Below are 10,193 nucleotides of genomic sequence, written 5' to 3'. Positions count from 1 at the left end.
CGTTTCCCTATCTCAGGGTTCGTTCGTTTGGGTGCTCAAACGTCGAATCGTATGTACGTTTGAAATCACGTTTTCCTACCTCAAAACTCTGCTCTTGTTCCGTTCTTGCCGATTGTGTTCTGCCCGTGCTCTAGTTCGCCGGGTTCGTTCGTTTGGGTGCTCAAACGTTGAACCGTATGTACGTTTTATCCTGGGAAGCCTAGGCCACAACGCTCCTAGCACTTTTGAGATGTGGCAAATAAGGTATTAAGCTAAGGAAAAAGAGTGTTTCGCTCGACTCGTACTTACCACTTTTCTTCATCTTCTTTCTTCTCCGGTTTTGGGATTATGCTTTTAAGCAATAAATCCTTACTTCGTTTCCTTTAGGTTGGAATTATAATTTGTGGATTATAACTTTTATATATATATATATATATATATATATAGGGTTGCATTCACATGCAAACCCTCTTGATATACAAACGTGTGTACAAAATCTAGCCATAGGATGTGATTGGATCAATGGATTAGATGAAGGCATATGACTGAAACACGGATTGTTAATTAATGTAGATAAGGGCAATATTGGGAATGCATTCTCACCGTAAAAAAAGAAATAAATTGAATTTAAATAGGAATAAATTTGATTTGTATAATATGCAAGAATTAAGAAAGTTTTAAACGGGTAGGATTTGAAGTCATCCCTGGCAACGAAAACCTTTACAGTTCATCATGTTAATATTCACTTCTATCCGTGTGTGCATGGTTGCTAATTTTGTGTGCGTGGATTAAAACAATAGGTTATGTATTAGCACTGACGTTTGGTGGACGAACAATGGTGTAGTAGTTAGTGCGTCGTTTTGTGCACGCCTTCAAAAATATATGTGCATGGTTGAATCCTTGTGTTTTTTATGAATTAGTAATGATAAGTGCGATGTGAAAAAAATTAGGCCGTTATTACTATTATGTGTGTGCATTAATTACCAAACAATATTAACTCTGCAGATACAAGCTTGTCTTTGTACCATTTACGGGGGTGGACAACCATAAGAGGTGTGTTACGTTTGGGGCAGGTCCCATTGCAAAAGAAGATGTGGAGTCGTATGAGTTGCTATTAAAAAGCTTCAAAACTGCGATATATTTAAAACAATACGAATACTAAATTCATTTGAAGTTAAATTAAATAGTCGTCAAACTTTTGAATTTTACCCATGGATGTTATATATTTAGTTAAGTTATGCACACTGCTTAACGCCAATGTGCATGCACGTGTTTTATTACTAAGCCTATAAGCTAATAGTGAACTACTCACTTCTGTGAAATTTATTAAGTGTGTACCCATGGTTAAAAGTTATTTAGTTGTGCACGCACACTATTTAACGTCAATGTGCACTCATGTATTTAAAAACTAAGCGTATACGACAATATTGGACTAGTCTCTTTAGAGTTGTACCCATGGTTGGTACTTAATTAGTTGAGAGCTATGCACACTGTTTCTTTAGAGTTGTACCCCTGGTTGGTACTTAATTAGTTGAGAGCTATGCACACTGTTTCTTTAGAGTTGTACCCATGGTTGGTATTTAATTAGTTGAGATCTATGCACACTGTTTAGCACCATTGTGCATACACACTTGTAATTACTAAGCCTATAAACTAATAATGAACTACTCACTTCTGTTAGATTTATTTAGATTTTACCCATGGCTGAAATTTATTTTGTTGCAGACGCACACTATTTAAAGCCAATGTGCAATCACGTATTTTAAAACTAAGTGTATAAGATAATATTGAACTAGTCTCTTTTGTGAAAATCATTTACTTTTTAACCATGATTAAAATTTGTTTAGTTGTGCATGCACACAGTTTAACGTAATTGTGCACACATGTGCTTATTAACTAAGCCTACAAGCTAATATTTCAACAGTCACTTATGTAAATTTAGTTAGTTATTATTCACGGTTGAAAGTTATTTAGTTGAGTGTGCACACATTTCAATGCCAATGTGCATGCATGTATTTAGCTATGCCTACATGCAAATAGTGAAGAAGTTATTCTTTGTGGAATGTTTTTAGTCGTGCATGCACGCAGTTTAATACCAATAGACAAATAGTGAAGTAGGCACTTTTATGAATTTCATAGAGGTGTGCGTGCACACAGATTACCACCACTTTGCACACACATATTCATTTAGTAACAGTATAAGCTAATACTCAACTAGCCACTCCCGTGAAATTAAATGAGTTATTATCCATGATTGAAATGTATCAAGTTGTGTCGGCTTGCACATACCGTAATATAAATGTGCGCATTCGGTCATCATCTCAAAACAGTAACACCGGCAGTGGTATAAAAACCAAAAGAAGAAGCCAAATTCTAAACACAAAAACTACATACGAACTAAAATTCAATACACCAAGCACACGAAAGATCACTATGGTGCCCCCGGGATAGACGACACGATCTGATACGCCAGGAGATATTCCTAGTTTCCTACAATTATGTAGATTGAATTCTGAGGTTGCAAGTTTCTTCATGTAGCGTAACCTCAACTTCTTGAGCTGAGCAGTGTTACCTTTGGCCACATCTTCATCTGGTCACTCCCTGTCCTACATAACTCTCCATGTGACGCATAACATACACCCCACAGTCAACCTTGTTCTTGCCATCCCGCCAACTCATCTACATGCGCTTCGATTCCAAACACGCACAAACCGAAGACCTTGCCGGTTCAATAGATGCGAAGAATTCCATACGCATGATCAACTGTAGTAGATGTCCATATGGCCGAATGAATACAAAGAAAAAACGAAAAACGAAAAGTTGTACAAGTAGAAGACCCAGAACAATAGAAACCATACCAATTCTTCCGGACAATTACCATATTTTAGTTGCTTGTCAGACTGAAGAGTCGAATTGTCAATTATCTCATACCGAAATTTAGAAAAATCAATGCACAGAAGAAAGTACTGGCCCTGGCGTAGGATGGGGAACATAAACTGCAAAAAGCAATGGTGAACCAATGCAAAAAAACACAATGATTAAAAGCAATGCATCCCACGAGAAAAAGAACTTAAACCTACACAGGTGTGTGCACACGAGACTAGCATAGTGTGCACGGAAGAAAGACAGATGGCGGATTGGAAGAGGATACACACCTTAAGAGTAATCCTATAACAAATATATGAGATTTAAAAAGACTGACCTACAAATTTGTAGAAACCCATCTATCAATTGGGTGCACAAGAGACTAACATAGTGTGCACAGAAGAAGACAGATGGCAGATTGGAAGCGGATAAGCACAAACCACAAAAATAACGTATACGGTATGCCAAATTGAACTACACAGTGCACACACCTTAACGTAGCCCGTATTTATGAATATTGTTAAATGTATAAGATTGCATTAATTATAAGGTGTAACTCGGTTATGAGCACTATAAATTGAAAATGCCCTTCCAAACATAAAAAAAACAAATGCATAGTATATGCTTTACAACTTATAACAATGACTAATAATACTGGGATTAATGTTGCATTTACTATTAATAGCAATGATTATCTAGCTAGTGAACACTACTGCAGGATATCTCATTGGACTCATAGTTAATTTGCAATTATATAAAATAATAATAAGCTTAATAGCCAATCATAATGATGTTTGAAAGGACTGTATTTTCACTCTAAAAAATGGACAATGAAATGAAAGTGAAAGTGATGTCTAAAGAATTGAAAGGCCAGCCAAAGTGAATATGGATTATGGTATGCTAACCCTGCATCGAGCACATTGCCAAAGTGATGTCTAAAGAATTGAAAGGGCAGCCAAAGTGAATATGGATTACGGTATGCTAACCCTGCATCGAGCACATTGCCATTCGCCCTTTTTACTAGGAAATTTTAATTTGATCCAAATAATATTAATCTTCTGCTATAAGCTTTGCTTCCCCATACACATTATACTGTCAATTACTGTTTACCTTAATAGCAAAGACCTCGTAATATACAGCCATAATCTCGTAATTTTAGGTAAGCTTTAGAAAAACCTTGTTAGTTGCAGCTAGCATCTACATACCAAACAAGCATGCATAATTCCTGCATTATTAATCATTGAAACCCTAGAATTAGGTAGGAGGGAGATGTTTTGCTAATTAAGGCTGTACCTTCTATTTTTAATTTAGTTATTATCTATATATACAAGAAGCTAGCCAAATCATTACCAAAGTGTGTTAGTTGTTCATTTCGATCAATTCCCAGAAAATTAAATGGAATTCTCAGATGCCATGGAACATTGGGTTCTATGTCTAGCAACCCCAATTTGAGCAAAAAAAAAAAAAAAAAAAAAAAAAAACGCACTAGTCCAAAAAAATTAAAACAAAAAAAACCCCTAACTCTACCCAAGTCGCCCCCAATCCAGCCGTCCGACTAATGAACCACCATCCCCCACCCCCCACACATACAACTCGCCTGATATGAAACACACATGCCTAACCACACACCCCCAACAACCGATTACCGCAAAACAAAGGATAAAAACAACGAAAAAAATTTGGAAACGACAAAAGGGGGGAAAAAATACCTCGACCTCCACCACTAGTTGGTGGTCCCCGGCGCTTGGCTTCACCATGGTCCCCACTGGCGACCATCGTCCGACTGCTGATGAAGAATGCGAATCGACGGCATGGGAGATCCTTGGCAGACGCACAATAACGAGAGAGAGACCGGGTAAGTCGCGTAATCTGATGGTGATTGTATTTCTGTAGGAATTGATCCGATTAAACAAAACTAAAAATCCAAAAATACCTCCTAAAATAAAACAGGTGACCGTATAATTAAAAAAGCACCATAAATAATTAAACAAATCATAGACATTCAATCCCAAAATCTAACAATCCTAATGAATCCATACGTTTGTATTTTAAGGACTGTTTGTATTTGAATAATATATATATATATATATATATATATATATATATATATATATATATATATATATGTATGTATGTATTTTGGATATATAGAATAATATTTTATATACTTTTGTGTGTATATATAAATATTATTTTGCGATATTAAATCGACTTTGGTTCATTATTTTCAACAATCTAGCATAAAAAGTTGTTCAAAGAGGCAAACGTATAAGGATAAAGTAATTTTGTGAGGCTTAGCTTTGAAAAAGAAAACTAAACAACAACAAAAATGATACAACTTTCATCATATCAAATACGGAGTACTAATTAAATATGCAACTATTACTATTAGTCAATATTATATTAAATTTATGTCTCAATAAGAATTGATCTAATCAATTTACTATTTATTAATTTTAAGAATTAATAGGCATCTAATTAATATAATCAAATGAATTTAATTATGACTGCATATCAAAGAAAATACACAACAACTATAAACGAATGATCATACACACACACACACAAAGATTAATTATAATAAAATTAAAATATAAATTGTTTAAATTAATTTTTATTAACTGGATCAAACACAATTGATCGAATAAATGGAGTATGTTAAAAAAAAAATATAACGACAATGTGGGGATTCGAATCAAACTAGCAGTATGTATGGAAAATAGTTCAAGGGTGTTGGAAGGTTTGGATTGGATCCTTGTGCGCACATGAAGGCTAGCATTTGACCGATTGACTGATTGCACGACTCGTAATTTATCTATGCAGTGGCTCTAGGGGCAGGGTCTTGTGGGTTTAGAATTAATCCGGCAAAGCTGGAATTACCTAAGTTTTATTTTTTAAAATACTAAAATTGATGTAATATTGTTCCTTTTATTTGCGTAACAGTTGTCAACGAGAAATGAGATTCAAACATGTGACCTACTTCGATACCAATTAATTATCAAGATCAAGTGATTGCCACTATGCCAAAAATTATAACTAGTAGCGAATTAGTAATTAACTTTATTTTTCTTTATACTCACGTAATAGTTAACGTCATGTTTTGATGACAGGATGTTAGACTCATCTTTTTTTCAAGCCCGGCCCCCATAAAACAATTGCATTCTATATATATATTTTTTAATTTGACTACACATATGTATTTAAAATCAAATGATAATTATTAAATGAAGATTCTAAATTAGTTAAAATATTTCATTATATCAATAATAGCTCCATAATCAATCATAATTCAAAATCCAATGTGGTAATTTATTTATTATACACTTGTATTCAATTTTTAATCACATCAAATAAGTAAATACACTTTAGAAGTTCTTATTTAAAAGAAAAAAATAGTAATTATCCATTCATAGAGTAATACTTTTGTTAGATACTTCTTATTGATCAAATAAAATATAAACAAACGAAAGGAAGAAAGAAAGAGTCGTTTAATGTTACATACAATTTGTTATCTAAGGTGTATAAAAGAAAATGGAATTACATTAGAGATAAGATTTGTCAATCTTTTGAGTAATACTGAGTCGTGGATTATGGGTATGCTCTAAATGTTGGAAACAGGTGCTTGTATTCTATAATACATTTGAGATACAAACAATAATACAGAATACAACAGGGAATAAAAATTGGATCATTTGATATCTTCAGGTGTGTAATCACTTTCCTATAAGCTTTAAATCTCCCTCTATAAAAGCAACAAGGTTCAAGATTTAATCTTATGGGATACAAGAAGATGAATGAAACTCTCAAGTTGCTCTGTTTGAGAATTTCTTGTAAAATTGTAAGCCTGTGAAATATCATGGTGTCCTGCAAGTTGATTGCCTCCATCAATTGCATGTTTTCCTTTTTTTCTTTTTTCTCTTTCTGTATTCTTCAGATGTCTCTCCAAGAATTTATAGATGTAAAAATCTAACCGTTTGGAGAAGTTGCATGGAAGTTGCTGTGATTTAAAACTCAACTTCCATAAGATAAGATATATCCTGAATGATATATCCATCACTGGAGAAATTAATATATTTATTTTGAGTCAGTAACTATATGCAAAATTATATACATATATATACTTATATATTCCTTACATGAAACCATGCAAAGGATAAATATAAATAATATACATATATGTAGTTCAATAATCTCAAGCATACAGCTACATATAACAAGCATGTTAAGTGTAACTTTGAAGCATATAGCTTCAAAATGCATAAAACCTTACGCATGAAAAATATCCAAACATGCATTAATACTCTCAAACATATTAGCTATAACTCTCAAGCATATTAGCTATATATCACAAGCATATAGCTATATACTCTCAAGCATATTAGCTATATACTCTCAAGCATATTAGCTATATATCACAAACATATAGCTATATACTTTCAAGCATATTAGCTATATATCTCAAGCATATAGCTATATACCACAAGCATATAGCTATATATCACAAGCATATAGCTATATAAATTTCTCCCAGTATTTTAATTAACTTTCTACCAAACTAAAATAATATTTACAACTCCACAACTCCAAATATTATTTAAGCTTTCATGGTAATTCATCTGAAACATTAATCTCCATTACTATATAAATTTCCAACATTCCTCCTCCATTTATATAGTAAAGACTAATACTTTACCAAGATAAATCCAAAACTCATGCATAAATGAAAGTGTCTTAGAGATTGAACTTTCACATAGTATTATATGCGTTACATTAATTCGGATTGTAGTGATGGACGAACCTTGAACCACGCAGTCTCTTTGAAGAAACGTAGATATAACACACACAAGTTTTACAGTCATTACAACTCACTGTAACTTGACACTATTATGCCCATGTGTCCATATCCATTAATGAGCACATACCAAGTAAAGCCCAAACTTGTTTGAAGCGGCCACACTTCATGCTCACAGAGGCTAATCTTTTATCTCATGCACTGCATCTTGCATTTTTTCAAAAGATCAGTTAAGAGTAAAAACTCATCCCTACAACAATGCAGAACCAAGCATCACCTTTTCTTTGGATACAATTTTAATTAAACTTTTGATGCTTGCAAATCACAAAATGAAGTACTCATCTACATTGAACTCAAGGTCTAACGTAATAACTTAGACGTGAGTTGAGCTTTCCTTCACTTGCAATTTTAATTTAGGCTTTTCGTATCTATTCCGATGAACCATGTCCCTTGCGAGGACTCTTGCAAACGGATCCGTCAAAACTGGGACTGTACCAAGTCCAGTGCTACAACACTATTACCTAGGATTTTCCACATAGCTAAATCTCAAGCCCATGTGCCTTCACTTGCCATTATAAACACTTGTTTATATGATATGGCCAGTGTAGTAGCATTGTCATAATGTACTAAACTGGTGACATCGGTTTTTGCCAAACCGGAATCTAAATAATTAAATTCCTTAGTCAATAAATTCTTTCATGTCAAAGCCAACACAAGAAATTTAGATGCCGTAGTTGAAAAAGCAACTTTGCTTTTAGAACCCATAAAACAACACCTCCTCCAAGTAGAAATATCCATCTACTAAATGAGGAACAAGTTTCATGATTACACATTCAACTGGCATTAGAATATCTTTTCAGGATGAAAATTTCTATTAAATATACTAAACCATAATTAATGGTTTTACTCAAGTATATCAAAATTCCTTTTAGTGTCATCCACTTAGCTAACTGAACATGATGATAGATAGAATTTTAATATTCTATTAATGAACTGGTGAAATAAAATATTCAATTGATTATACCGGAACCCACTTAATAGGTTCCTAGTCAATAAATATTTATATCCTGCAAATTCTACAACCAAGAATTTCAATCATCAAGTTGAACTTATTAGCAGTGAGGACTCCTTAAAATAAAAATTCAACCTCCTCCATTTGAGTCATCATCAACTTTGGAGAATAAACCTCGCTCCTCCATTCAGAGAACATCAACTTTGGAGAATAAACCATTTTGATTTTAAACTTTTAACTTTTCATGTTTCTTCTAAACTGAAGAATCATGACATCTTAAATCATAATCCATGATTTAAATTTAAACTTTCTTTTTCACTACTAATTGCCAGCCATACTAGATAAACTAGTAAACTTTTTGGCTTTCAAAATTTTAACACATTCTCAATATGAGAAACTGTGTGTTAAATACATTCATAAATTTGTATGAATTTCATTATGCATACTTCATGCATAAAAGTTTCTGTATGCCTTTATCAGAAATATAACAGAATATTTCAAAGGCTTCCTACCTTAATCAGAAATATATATAACATAATATTTCACACTTTCACAAGGATAAAATTATATGTGTGCTAAAATAATCAATAATTTCATGCATGACATTGAAATTAATTCCAACTTACAATCATTAAACATTGTAACCATGCATAAGGAAACAACAAATTGATAACACCAAATTAATTCAAATTTGGCAAATTTATAGCACCTCAAGATCCAACATATTATATATGTATCTTGTATACTATGAATGCAACCGAGACAAAGTCTCAATATACAAATATTTATACACATGCATAAATATATCCTTGTATTTAACAGGATTTGCAAAACTCAAAAAGGTCTCATGCAAATCTTCTAGACATAATCCAGAACTAAACCAGTAAGTAAAATAACACTTACAATCCTGCCGAGACCGAGACAAATAAAAAGTACTGTACCGATCACATCAGGTAACTTGTATCTGCCTCGATAATCCATCTCTTCCGGCCTTTGATGTGCTAAAACCACTCACCCCACCGTGGAGAGAACATCTCTTCTCATTCCAAATAAATCATGGCTAATAAAATGATTTATTTATATAAAATCATTTTCACATCTCACTAATCATCTTGGCATAATTTGATATGCCCATGATTTTGAGTGAAAACAGAAATGAAACTTCATAGCATATATTCAAACCACATGTACAACATGTACATAGCATGCCATGAATACCATGCAAAACTGCACAAAAATCTTCTTGTACAATAAAAAGAAAGTGATTTATGTCATCCTTACCACCAAATTCGAAATTCTCATTTCGAAATATTTCTGTGATAGGAAACTGTTTTTTAACGCCAAACATCTTGTCTTCAAACCTTTCAAGACAAGACCAATGATCACAGGTTTATAATTTTAAAGCTTATATATTGTTGGAAAAAGGTGCTTGTATTCTGTAATACATTTGAGATACAACAATAATACAGAATACAACAGGGAACAAAAACTGGATCATTTGATATCTTCAGGTGTGTAATCACTTTCCTATAAGCTTTAAATCTC

General features: G+C 33.1%; 1 long non-coding RNA gene across 1 annotated transcript; it reads left to right on the top strand.

The window, feature by feature from the left end:
- Positions 1–1,430: 1,430 nt before the first annotated feature.
- Positions 1,431–9,778, top strand: LOC109172275. The gene is made up of 3 exons (XR_002052706.1): positions 1,431–1,441; positions 3,687–3,691; positions 9,678–9,778. It is a non-coding gene; the product is annotated as an uncharacterized LOC109172275 (long non-coding RNA).
- The last annotated feature ends 415 nt before the right edge of the window (positions 9,779–10,193 follow it).

This window comes from Ipomoea nil, unplaced genomic scaffold (assembly GCF_001879475.1).
Source record: "Ipomoea nil cultivar Tokyo-kokei standard unplaced genomic scaffold, Asagao_1.1 scaffold0415, whole genome shotgun sequence".
NCBI classification, from domain to species: Eukaryota; Viridiplantae; Streptophyta; class Magnoliopsida; order Solanales; family Convolvulaceae; genus Ipomoea; species Ipomoea nil.
The sequence above is the reverse complement of the archived record's forward strand: the minus strand, read 5'-3'. Positions and strand labels throughout refer to the sequence as shown.